The following is a 14,503-nucleotide window of genomic DNA, read 5'->3' as shown; positions in this document are numbered from 1 at the left end:
AAATGACATATGGGAAGAGTTAAGTGATTGTCAAAGCACAAATGCTATTTAATGTCAGGGGGACAATTTGAAATATTACTTAGTTTTAAAGATTTCTGCTTTCTGCGGCATCTTGGTGGCTCAGCTGGTTAAGCGCCTACTTCGGCTCAGGTCATGATCTCATGGTTCATATGTTCAAGCCCCACATCGGGCTTTGTGCCGACAGCTCAGAGCCTGGAGCCTGGTTCGGATTCTGTGTCTCCCTCTCTCTCTGCCCTTCCCCTGCTCATGCTCTGTTTCTCTCTGGCTCTCAAAAATAAATACATGTTAGGGGTGCCTGGATGGCTCAGGTGGTTAAGTGTCCGAATTCAGCTCAGGTCATAATCTCACAGCTTGTGAGTTTGAGCCCCACATCAGGCTCTGTGCTGACGGTTCAGAGCTTGGAGCCTGCTTCAGATTCTGTGTCTCCCTCTCTCTCTGCCCCTCCCCTACTCACACACACACTCTCTCTCTCTCTCTCAAAAATAAATGAACATTAAAAGAATGTTTTTAAGTAAAATAAACATTAAAAAATTAAAATATTTTTGCTTTCCTAAACTGTTTAATAACTTAAAACTAATTCAGACAAACTCATAATTTTTTCTTTAAAATTTTTTTTAATTTAAATTTCAGTTAGCTAACATAGAGTGTAATATTAGTTTCAGGTGTACAAGATAGTGATTCAACACTTCCATACAATACCCGGTGCGCATCACAAGTGCCCTCCTTAATTTCCATCACCTATTTTACCCATCTCCACATGTATCTCCCCTCTGTACCCATCGGTTTGTTCTCTATAGTTAAAAGTCTATTTTTTGGCTTGCCTCGCCCTTTATTTCCCCTTTGCTTATTTGTTCTGTTTCTTAAATTCCACGTATGATATATGGTATTTATCTTTCTCTGACTCATTTTGCTGAACCTAATATAATCTAGCTCTATCCATGTCATTTCAAATGGCAATATTTCATTCTTTTATATGCCTGAGCAATATTCCATTGCGCGTGTGTATTCCATTATATATGTGTAGGAATATATATTCATTTCACATCCTCTTTATCCCAGTGGATGGACACGTGGGCTGTTGCCATAATTTGGCTATTATTGATAATGCTGCAATGGCTAACAGACACATGAAAAGATGTTCAACATCACTCATCATCAGGGAAATAGAAATCAACACTACAATGAGATATCACCCCATACCTGTCAGAATGGTTAAAATCAACAACACGAGAAACAACAGGTGATGGTGAGGATTTGGAGAAAGGAGAACCCTCTTGCACTGCTGGTGGGAATGCAAACTGGTGCAGCCACTCTGGAGAACAGTATAAAGATTCCACAAAAGTTAAAAATTGAGCTACCCTATGATCTAGCAATTGTACTACTAGGTATTTACCAAAATAATACAAAAATACTAATTGAAAGGGATAAATTCATCCCAATGTTTACATTCATACTTCTTTAGAAACCCTCTTTTAATAAGTTTCCAGGATTGTAAAAAATAATCCTTGCTTTGTAGTTCCTTATATTTTAAGCAGTAGTGAGGTATGGAGTAGGGATGTATTATAATTAATACATTATAATTAATTAATTAATTAATACAATAGAGTTAATAGTGATATATTACAATATAATCCTTATATTTTAAGCAGTAGTGAGATAGTGAGTAGTGATGTATTATAATAATTAATACATGTAAAAGTACAAATGGAAAAGCAATTAAAAAGAATGGAATATTTAAGTCATATCATTTTAAATTAAGTTTCTGGTGCTTTTATAATGAAATTTCTATACTGATAAGTTAAAACTATACATTTTTCCTTTGCTTATATCTATTATATGTAATTATGTGTAATTTACTGATTCTAAGAAATTATTTCTGTATTTGACAAAACCAAAATGTTTATATATATATGTGTATATATATATATATGTATATATATATATATTTATGTTGCATATGTGTTTATAGTTTCTATATTTCTTAATTAAATAATTAGTACTATATTGTAAAGTGTAATTCTGCTGTTTTGTTTAAATTGTAACTAAATATCCACCTGCATATGTTAGGGGCACCTGGGTGGCTCAGTTGGTTAAGCATCCATCTTTGGTTCAGGTTATGATTTCACAGTTCGTCAGTTCAAGCCCCACATCCGGTTCTGTGCTGACAGCTTACAGCCTGGAGTCTGCTTTGGTTCTGTCTCCCTCTCTCTCTGCCCCTCCCCCACTTGCTTTCTATCTCTCTCTCACTTTCTCTCTCAAAAATAAATAAAAATTAAAAAAAAATAAATATCCACCTGTATATGTTGAATAATAGGTAAATTCCTCACTGCTCTAAAATGACAGCCATTTCCAATTATAAATCCCTACATATAATCAGATTCTTGGTTTTGCTAGTTACTTTTCCATTTGCAAAATGCCTATTTCAAATTCAAATTTTATAAATAAGTGTGTTTTAAAAATAGTTTCTTTTGGCAGTGCAAGATCTATTCCACATCTTTGTTGTTGCCCTGGAAATCCTTTTATAAAGTTCTCCATTTAGTCTTCTTATCTAAGTTTGGAAATACTTTCAAGTGGAAAATAAAATGACCCGAAAGTCTTTATCATAAAGGCTTTTAATGCTCCCTGGACCCAATGCTCCTCTTCCTCCAGTGTCATGGGTTGGGGGTAACATGTGGCTAGATTTTTGCTCCTTGGAATTAGAGCTTTGTTACTATTTCTTGCCAATCACCTTTGTCCAAAAATTTAATTAGTCAGACCTGGTTTGAAGCTTATAAGGTCATTGGTGAGTTCTACCCTGTCTTCTTCCCCTGTTGCGGTTCTTACATAGGACTTCATGTTGAGCAGAATGAACACAAGAGCAAAGACCAAATTGTTGGATTGTTATACATAGAATGGCTTCCCTGGATGGCTTGCCAAGCCCATATGATTGGTATGAGAAGATTTTAAACTTTTGTTATAGATAGTTTTGGTAATTCTCCATTTGTACAGTTTTGTTAACAATAGACAAAATGTCAATCAAAGTGAGAAGAAAGTTTAGACAAAGAAAAAAAAACACATGCCTTCCCAAAAAATAATGTTAGAACAACTAAATACTCAAATGAAGAAACAAAAACAAAACAAACAAAAAAAATTTGAGCTTTATATCATACTATATACATAAGTTACCTTGAAAAAGATCATAGACCTAACTATAAACACTCAAAAGTTAAGGTTTCTGGATAAAAACATGTAAGAAAAATCTTCACAAACTTGAGGTAGGCAAGAATTTATCAGACAATGGTAAAAAAGAATTAAGTAAGTAAGTAATTAATTAACTTTGAAATTAGTCTTCACCAAAATCATTTTTTTAAGCATACTGTTAAGAAAATGCAATGGCAGGGGAGGAGTTAAGATGGCAGAGCAGCATGGAGACCCTGAGCTTGTGTTGTCCATGAAATGCAGCTAGATAAGCACCAAAACATTTTAAACACCTAGGAAACTGATCTGAGGATTAACACAATAATCTGCATAACTTGAGCCACAGAACTCAGCAGGAATTCACCCCAAAAGAAAGAACAGAAAGAAATGACAGCCAGGGACTTAATCAACACAGATATAAGCAAGAAGTCTGAGGTAGAATTCACTTGATCTTCGCCAAAAGGCCGAGAAGCGATTGAGGTAGAATTCAGAACCACCATAATAACAAAACTAGCTGGGCTGGGCTTGAAGAAGCCTAGAATCCCTTGCTGTGGAGATAAAAGAAGTAAAATCTAATCAGGACCAATTTAAATATGCTAAACTTGAAATGCAAACTTGATAGAATGCCATGATGGCAAGGATGGATGAAACATAGCAGCAAATCAGCGATATAGAAGATAAAATTATGGAGAATAAGGAAACAGGAAAGAAAAGGAGGGAAACAAAAGTAAAGGAGCACAATACAATATGTAGAGAATTCAATGACTTATTAAAAAGGAATAACATCTGAATCATAGGAGTCCCAGAAGATGAAGAGAGAGAGAAAGAAGTAGACTGTTTATGTGAGCAAATTAAAGTGGAAAATTTTCCTAAACTGAGGAAGGACACAGACATTAAACTCCAAGAATCACAGAGAACTCCCATTAGATTCAACAAAAACAGACCATCAACAAGGCATATCTTAGTCAAATTCACAAAATGCAGAGATAAGGAAAGAATTATGAAAGCAGCAAGGGAACAAAAAGTCTTTAACCTATAAGAGAAGATAAATTAGGTTTGCAGTAGACCTATCCACAGAAATTTGGCAGGCCAGAAAGAAGTGGTAGGATGTATTCAACGTGCTGAATTGGAAAAATATACAAGCAAGAATTCTTTATCCAACAAGGCTGTCATTCAAAATGAAAGGAGAAATATAGAGTTTCCCAGACAAACAAAAACTAAAGGAGTTTGTGACCACTAAACCGGCCCTGCAAGACATTTTAAGGAGGACTTTTGGGTGGAGAAAAGAAGAAAGAAAACAAAAAAGGCCCAAAGCAACAAAAACTAGAAAGTACCAGAGACCATCACCAAAAACACCAACTCTATAGGCAATACAATGACACTAAATTTCTATCTTTTTCCATACTCACTCTAAATGTCAATGGACTAAACGCTCCAATCAAAAGACATAGCGTATCAGAATGGACAAGAAAACAAGACGCATCTATATGCTGTTTACAAGAGATACATTTTAGATCTAAAGACACCAGCAGATTTAAAGTAAGGGGATAGAAAACCATCTATCATGCTAATGGTCATCAAAAGAAAGCTGGAGTAGTCATACCTATATCAGGCAAACTAGATTTTAAAATAAAGACTGTAACAAGATGAAGAAGGGAATTATATCATAATTAAGGGGTCTATCCACTAAGAAGATTTAACAATTGTGAATATTTATGCCCACAATTTGAAGTACCAAATATATAAATCAATTAATCACAAACATAAAGAATCTCATTCATAATAAGATCATAATAATAGGAGACTTCAACACCCCACTTACAGCAATTGAGAGATCATCTAAACAGAACATCAACAAGGAAACAATGGCTTTGAATGACACCTTGGACCAGATGGACTTAACAGATATACTCAGAACATTTCATCCTAAAGCAGCAGAATTCACATTCTTCCCGAGTGCACATGGAACATTCTTCAGAACTGATCACATACTAGGTTACAAATAAACCCTAAACAAATACAAAAAAGTTCAAGATCATGCCTTGCATATATAAAGACCACAATGCTATGAAAATTGAAATCAATCACAGGAAAAAAAATTGGAAACTCAGCAAATACTTAGAAACTAAAGAACATCTTACTAAAGAATGAATGGGTTAACGAAGAAATTAAAGAAGAAACTTAAAAAGTATATGGAAGCCAATGAAAATGATAACACTAGAGTCCAAAACCTCTGGGATTCAGCAAATGCGGTCATAAAAGGGAAGTATACAGCAATCCAGGTCTTCCTAAAGAAGAAAGAAAGATCCCAAATATACAATTAGCCTTACACCTAAAAACCTGGAAAAAGAACAGCAAATAAATATGAAACCCAGAAGAAGGGAAATAATAAAGATAAAGGAAAGAACAAAGAGAAGAAATCAATGATATCGAAATATAAAAAAAAACAACAACAATAGAACAGATCAATGACACCAGGATTCTTTCTTTGAAAGAACTAACAAAATTGATAAACCCCTAGCCAAGAAATTGGGCAATCTGAAAGAAATAGGCAAATTCCAAACATATAGGCTACCAAAACTGAAACAGAAAGAAACAGAAAATTTGAACACACCCATAGCCAATAAAGAAATTCAATCAGTAATCAAAACCCTCCCAACAAACAAGAGTCTAGGGCCAGATGGCTTTCCAGGGGAATTCTACTAAACATTTAAAGAACAGTTAACATCTATTCTTTTGAAGCTGTTCCAAAAACAGAAATGGAAGGAAAACTTCCAAATTCATTCTACGAGACCAGCATTACCTTGATTCCAAAAAAAGACAAATACCCCACTAAAAAGGAAAACTATAGACCAAATTCCCTGAGGAACATGGATGCAAAAATTCTCGACAAGATACTATTAAATAGATCCAACAATACATTAAGAATTATTCACTACAATCAAATCGGATTTATTCCTGGGATGCAGGGCTGGTTCAATATCTGCAAATCAGTGTGATACGTCACATTAATAAAAGAAAGGATAAGACCCACATGATCCTCTCAATAGATGCAGAGAAAGCATTTGACAAAATACAGCATCCTTTCTTGATAAAAACCCTCAAGAAAGTAGAGATAGAAGGAGCATACCTGAAGATCAGAAGAGCCACATATGAAAGACCCGCAGCTAATATCATCCTCAATGGGGAAAAACTGAGAGTTTCCCCCTAAGATCAGGAACATGACAAGGACACCCACTGTCACCACTGTTATTCAACATATTGTTGGAAGCCCTAGCCTCAGCAATCGGACAACATAAAGAAATAAGAGGCATCCAAATTGGCAAGGAAGATGTCAAACTTTCACTCTTCACAGATGACATGGTACTGAATGTAGAAACACCGAAAGACTACCAAAAACCTGCTGGGACTGATACATGAGTTCAGCAAAGTCACAGGATATAAAGTCAATTTACAGGAATCAGTTGAATTTCTCTACACCACTAATGAAGCAGCAGAAAGAAAAGTCAAAGAAAAATCAAGACAAATCAAGGAATCAAGTCCATTCACAATTGCACCAAAACCATAAAATAGATGGGAATAAATCTAACCAAAGAAGTGAAAAATCTTCTTTACACTGAAAACTATAGAAAGCTTATGAAATTAATCTAAGAAGTTACACACACACAAAAAAAAAAAAAAAAAGAAAAGAAAAGAAAAGAAAAGAAAAGAAAAAAAGGAAAAACATTCCATGCTCATGGGTTGGAAGAACAAATGTTAAAATGTTGATTCTACCCAAAGCAATCTTCAATGCATATTCAAAGCAATCCCTATCAAAATAACACCAGCATTCTTCACAGAGCTAGAAAAAAACAATCCTAAAATTTGTATGGAACTGGAAAAGACCCTAAATAGCCAAAGCAATTCTGAAAAAGAAAACCAAAGCTGGAGGTATCGTAATTCCGGACTTCAAGCCATATTACAAAGCTCTAATCATCAAGACAGCATGGTACTGGCACAAAAATAGACACTCAGATCAATGGAAGAGAATAGAGAACCCAGAAATGGGCTCACAAATTCATGGCCAACTAATCTTTGACAAAACAGGAAAGAATATCCAATGGAAAGAAGACAGTCTCTTCAGTAAATGGTGCTGGGAAAACTGGATAGCGACATGCCGAAGAATGAACCTGAACCACTTACTGGCACCATACACAAAAATAAGCACAAAATGGATAGAAGTCTTAACCATAAGACAGGAAGCCTAGAGGGAAAAAAATGGCAACAACCTCTTTGACCTCAGCCATAGCAACTTCTTACTTGACATGTCTTCAGAGGCAAGGAAAACAAAAGCAAAAATCAATTATTGGGATCTCATCAAGATAAAAATCTTCTGCATAGTGAAGGAAACAATTAGCAAAACTAAAAGGCAATCAACGGAATGGGAGAAGATATTTGCAAATGACATATCAGATAAAGGGTTGGTACTCAAAATCTATAAAGAACTTATCAAACTCAACACTCCAAAAAAACAAAGAATCCAGTGAAGAAATGGACAAAAGACATGAATAGACAATTTTCCAAAGAAGACATCCAGATGAGTAACAGACACATGAAAAAATGTTCAACATCACTCATCATCAGAGCAATACAAATCAAAACCACAATGAAATAACACCTCACATCCGTTAGAATGGCTGAAATGAACAACTCTGATAAAAACAGATGTTGGTGGGGATGTGGAGAAAGAGAAACCCTTTTGCAGTGTTGGTGGAAATGCAAACTGGTGCAGCCACTCTGGAAAACAGTATGGAGGTTCCTCAAAAAGTTAAAAATAGATCTACCTTACAACCCAGGATTTGCACAACTAGGTATCTATCCAAAGGATACAGGAGTGCTGATTCAAAGGGGCACATGCACCCCAATATTTATAGAAGAACTATTGATAATAGCCAAAGTATAGAAAGAGTCCAAATGTCCTTTGACTGATGAATGGATAAAGATGTCATGTGTGTATACACACACACACACACACGCACACACACACACACACACACACACAAATGGAATATTACTCAGTAATCAAAACGAATGAAATCTTGTCATTTGCAACAATGCAGATGGAACTAGAGTGTGTTATGCTAAGTGAAATGAGTCAGTCAGAGAAAGACAAATATTATATGACTTCACTCATATGTGGAATTTAAGATACGAAACACATGACCATAGGGGAAGAGAAGCAAAAACAATATAAAAAACAGAGAGAGAGACAGAGAGGAAGACCAATAATTTAAAAACTGAGAGGGAGACAGAGCAAAAATAATATAAAACAAAGAGGGAGACAAACTGGGAACAAATAAGTATAATATAGAGAACAAACTGAGGGTTGCTGGCAGGGTGTCGGGTGGGGGGATGGGCTAAATGGGTGATGGGAATTAAAGAGGTCACTTGTTGGGATGAGCACTGGGTGTTTCATGTAAGTGATGAATCACAAAATTCCTGAAATCATTAAAAAAAAAAAAAAAAAAAAAGGAAAGAAAATGTAATGGAAAGCCAGAGTGGAAGAAAATCATTGCAATACATAGATCTTGTAAAATTTTTATTTAGAATGAAAAAAAAAATAAGATAAAAACAGAGAGGGAGGCAAACCATAAGAGACTCTTAAATACAGAGAACAAACTGAGTATTGCTGGAGGGATGTGGCAGGGGGGGTGGTGGGGGTGTTAAACAGATGATGGGCATTGAGGGTGCTTGTTGGGATGAGTGCTAAGTATTATACATATGTGATGAATCACTAAATTCTACACCTGAAACCAATATTATGCAATATTAACTAACTTGAATTTAAATAAATGGGGAAAAGAGGGATAAAAAGGAGCTGTTCAAACTTAACCGTAAGAAGACATAAGAATCTGGTAAAACTGGCAAGAGATTCTAACCTTTAAAAATAAATTCAAAGAGAGGCGTCTGGTTGGCTCAATCGATTAAGCACCCAACTTCAGCTCAGGTCGTGATCTCATGGTTCCTGAGCTTGAACGCCACATGGGGCTTGGGCTGACAGCTCAGAGCCCTCGTCAGATCCTCTTTTGGCCTCTCTCTCTGCCCCTCCCTTGCTCGCGTGACACACACACTCACTCTCTCTCTTTCTCTCCGTGTCTCTCAAAAATAAACATTAAAAAAATCCAAATCTCTTTATGTTGCCGAAAGACTACTCTTTTACTCAACAATGTAAAAGAACAAATACTGATACATTAACAATATAGATGAAACTCAGAAACATGTTGAATGACAGAAGCAGGACTGTGTTTACATGAAATCCTAAGAAAACAAAGTAAGAGAAAGATGCAGATAAGTTATTGCCTGAAGCAGAGGATGAAAGTACTGACTTCAAGTGGTAGGTAGCAACTTTTTTTTTTTTTACTATTTTTTTTTTAATTTTATTTTTTATTTTTGTAGGTAGCAACTTTCTGTGATCAGTTGTCACACAGATGCTCATACTTGTCAAAACCCACTGAACTGTGCGTTTAACATGGGTGCACCTGTAAAGATTCCTAACAGAAAAAGGGTTTCATCTATCTTCTTAAGACCCGTTACCCCCAATATATCCTTGCTGAATGTATTTTTTCATGAATATTTCTTAGTCCTGCCATTAACAGAGAAGCTTAAGCTTATTTCATATCAGAGAATGAGCTATGTAACATACATTGTAACCCCTTTATTTCTAGAGCTTTGTTTTGCTCATGCAGGGTTTACTGTAAGGTCTTAGGCATCATATGTGAGAATTATTTCTTCCGGGAAAGAACAGCAAAGATAGAAAGGAAACACTGACCTAAAGAATTTAGACATTGAAATCATTTTCCCATTAGCAGGAGAAAAAGAAAAGAAATCCCTATGTGGAATCCAGTGCAGTATACAATCAAAAGGAAAACTTTATTCAATGAGAAAAATGCTTTGTTTTTAATAACAAGTATTGTTATTGAGAAATATTAATATGTGTATTATACTTTAGAATTATTTTATCACAAATACTTAAAATAATAAAAAGTTATTTTTTTTAATGTTTATTTATTTTTGAGACAGAGAGAGACAGAGCAAGAGCAGGGAAGGGGCAGAGAGAGAGGAAGACACAGAATCTGAAGCAGGCTCCAGGCTCCGAGCTGTCAGCACAGAGCCTGATGTGGGGCTTGAACCCACAAACTGTGAGACCGTGACGTGAGCTGAAGTCAGAAGCATAACTGGCTGAGCCACCCAGGCGCCCCAAAAAATAAAATGTTCTATTTAAAGAGATATACTCTACACATCTGAGAGACTCAATTATTGAGAAGAACTCATTCTAAAACAGTGACGTAAGTATAAAAATACATTTAAACATTTAAATATATTGTAGAAATCTTGGTTTATCAATGCATAAATATATTACTAAAGTAATGTTAACTTGTCTATGTGAAGTTCATTTACCTGTGTATGGTCAGTAAACTCTGGAAAAATTAGCACCGCACAACTAATGGACATGAAAGGTTATATGTTTCAGCAAACTAAGTATAGCAGACAAGTCAGATGACTGAAATTATCTACTTTATTAAAATAATGGATGATTCATACACAATTAACCTTTTCAAAGTAAATGATATGATGATCCAAAGATAGATGATGACAAGTGAAATGTTAATCATAAACTCTTAGGATTTTGCTAGAACTCTCTTTGATGAATATGTAAAGAGCATTATCATTAATTAAGAACTAGTTTAAATGAGCTCTTATTTGAACATACACTGGTTTTCTCATACCTGGTGAAAAACATACCCTAATGCTTCTGTGCATGGTGTACATTTTCTTAATAAGGAAAATTAGAGAAGCCTAAAAGGAAGACAGTAGCAAGATCCCCTGGAATTCCTTCCTTTCGACCAGGTGATTCTATTCCTAACAGGTGGCAGGAAAATAGTGGATACTGCAGTGTTTAATTCCTTCAGGCATGTGGGGAAAATAAGTGAGGCAAAAACTAATCTTCATGTAATCCCTGTTCCTTGTGTTATTATTTAGGGTGGAGCAGGAAAGGAGAATTTGCTTTTCAAATATTCCCTGTTGACTGCTATGCCAGATAAGAAAGAAATGGAATCAGTAAAAGAAGTATAGAGTTATTAGTTATTGTGTGTTTTTCAGTTTACATATAATCATCAGATATTTCCCAGGCTTTTAATATTTCTTATTTTATATTTTCAACGTGTTAAAGTTTGAAAATTTCAGAGTCAATATTGAAAATTGTTTTCTTTAATTTCAGAATGCAGTTATCCCTTTATTGAAGAAAATTGTCCTTCAAAAAACTGAACATATCATGTTCTCAGTTGTTTCCCTGAGTAGGAATAAGCACCTTCCTACAGATGAGATGTGAGATGAAAAAAATTGAAACTCCCTTTAAAGGGGCAAGCTGGTTTCCTTAGGACATGAAGCTTGAAGTAAAAAGAGAGATTTCTACTTCTCTCCCTTCTCCATCTTTTACATGGAAGTTACACAAATGGGGGAGGGACAGAAAGAGAGAGACAGAGACAGAGACAGAGAGACAGAGACATAGAGAGACAGAGAGAGAGACACAGAATCTGAAGGAGGCTCCAGGCTCCAAGCTGTCAGCATAGAGCCTGATGCGGGGCTTGAACCCACAAACTGTGAGACCGTGACCTGAGCTGAAGTCAGAAGCATAACTGACTGAGCCACCCAGGCACCCCAAATAATGAAATGTTCTATTTAAAGAGGTATATTCTAAACATCTGAGAGACTCAGTTACTGAGAAGCACTGCTTCTAAAACAGTGACCCGTAAGTATAAGTAAGGCAAAACTAATCTTAGTGTAATCCCTGCTCCTTGTGTTATTATTTAGCATGAAGCAGGAAGTTACTTCTGTCCAGAGCATAATCTGGCCCTACATAGTCCCTTTCCTAAAGGGACTCAGCCTTATAATTGAGATGTTAACACCACACTGCAGGCTTCACTCACTGGATTTCTCCTAAGCTAGAACGAGTTGTTAAAGAGCCACTTGCCTTCTCTTCTGCTGGACACTAATGACCCCATCCTCATGTATGCAGAGGGCTCATTAGAGGTAGAATAAATGGTCGATAACACATGTCTTATTTGTTTTATTAACATACAAAGAGAAGAACAGTATTTTTTTTTTAGTAACGAGATCCAAGTAGGTATTTTCGAAAGCCCATCATGATTTTATATAATTTATTTCTTGCAAAGTTTTTAAGGAGGATGCTAATACTTCTATTTGCTAGGAGATGAACTAGTTGTAGAAAACTGAAGGAAGAAGACCACAAATCGAACAACAGTTTGTAAGTGAAGGAGGGGGAACCTTGAACACTGTCCATCTGACTTTAAAAACCTCATATTTTCAACTATGTAACAGATGAAGCTATAAAGTGTATCCTATAATGAAGATGATGCTAGCCTTAATGGAGTTTTCCTCCCTGTGCAGAGAAGTGTCAGAGAAGATTTCAAGAAAGAAGTGAATTTCACTCATTCTCCAAGCTTATGAAAATCGAACCAAATGGAGAAGAAAAGCCTTATCTACATAACCTAAGAAACAGGTCAACCTTTCAAAGTACATTAAAGAAATTTGCAAAATCTCCTATCAGGAAAAGTTTGAAACCCTACAAAACACCCAAGATAGTTTTTAATGTGGATAAATAGCCATAAAGCATGACTTATCATCATAACAGTTCTCCCTAAGTTAATTTACACGTTTAATATGATCCTAATAAAAATACCATCAGTTTCATTTTCTGGAACTAGGAAATTGATGTTGAAGGTTTTATGAAATAATAAAAAGCAGAATAGCTAGGGAACTCTTGAAAATGAGGAACAAGGATAGGAGAATAATGCTATTAAAAAGATTCTATGAATAAAACAATGTATCACCTGGCACATGAATGGATAGTCAGCCTAGTGGAATAAAATAAAAATATCAGAAATTGATCCAAGCATATATGAAAATTTAGTTTGTGATAAAGGTAGTATCTCAAGTCCCAGAGCAAAGAATGATTTTTCTTAATAAATGGCATTGATACAATTGCTTAGGCATTTAGGATACAATAAAATTAGATACATATCACATACCAAACAGAAATAAACTTCAAAAGGATAAGTCATACGAATATACAAAGTAAAACTATAGAAAGTATTAGAAGCAAACTGAAGTCATTTTTTGTAATTTGCATGTGAAATAAAACTTTTAAACAAACAACGCTTCCAAAACTGAATGCCATTAAAAACAAATTTGATCAATTCAAATATTACCAAAAAACCCTCCAACTTTTACATGGCAAAATAAGAAATTCAGAAGTAATATCAAGGTCAAAATAACAAGCGACATACATCAGATAAAGATTTATCTTACTAATATCTAATAATTTTTCAAAGTCAAAAAATTAAAAACCTTTCCAAATGATATGAACAGATAATATAAAATATTGTGATATGAAAATGGATACAAAGGTTTAAACAATGGGATTTTAACCTACACTGAAATAGTATTTCTCATCTGAATTACAATAATTCGAAATTTGATAGAATGCTGTATTGGTGAAATTAAAATAAAAATAGCCACTCTTATATATCGCTGCTAGGAATTAGGAATGGTACAATTCCTATACCTGGGAACCTGACAATATACATTAAAATTAACCCAGCAAAGCCACTTCTGGGGACTTTTTTGAAGATACACCTTAAAAAAAAAAACATGAAATAAAATCATCGTTTTTTAATTGTCACCTTATATATAATGTCAAACTATGGGAAACGGTCTTAATACTTACACATAAAATGTAGCTAAATAAACTAAAATAGGGGCTCCTGGGTGGCTCTGTCATTTAACCAAACAGACCTACATCAGTTAAGCACCTGACTCTTGGTTTCGACTTGGGTCATGATTGCACCGGTCATGGGATTGAGTTCCATCTTGGACTCCACTCTGACAGCGTGCAGCCTGCTTGGGACGCTCTCTCTCTCGTTCTCTCTGCTCCTGGCCTGCTCTTTCTTTCTGTCTCTCTTTAGAACAACAACACCAACAACAAAATAAGTAAACTTGAAAAAGTAAACTAAAATACATCCACTTAGTTGAGTACAATTCAGCGATTAAAGGAAAAGAATGACAAAAGTCTCCGGTCACTGTTGAACAGTGGAATAAGCATGTATTTTTGGTAATAAAGAGGAAAGTGCAAAACAATATATGTAGTGTGCTTTTTTTTGCAAAGAACTTCTTTGGGGCAAATAAGCACAGGGATGATCAACCAGAAGTTATGAAACTTGATACCTAAAGTGGATGGTTCATGATG

Source organism: Panthera uncia, chromosome C2 (genome assembly GCF_023721935.1).
Source record: "Panthera uncia isolate 11264 chromosome C2, Puncia_PCG_1.0, whole genome shotgun sequence".
In the NCBI taxonomy this organism is placed as follows: domain Eukaryota; kingdom Metazoa; phylum Chordata; class Mammalia; order Carnivora; family Felidae; genus Panthera; species Panthera uncia.
Note: the sequence above shows the minus strand (reverse complement) of the source record.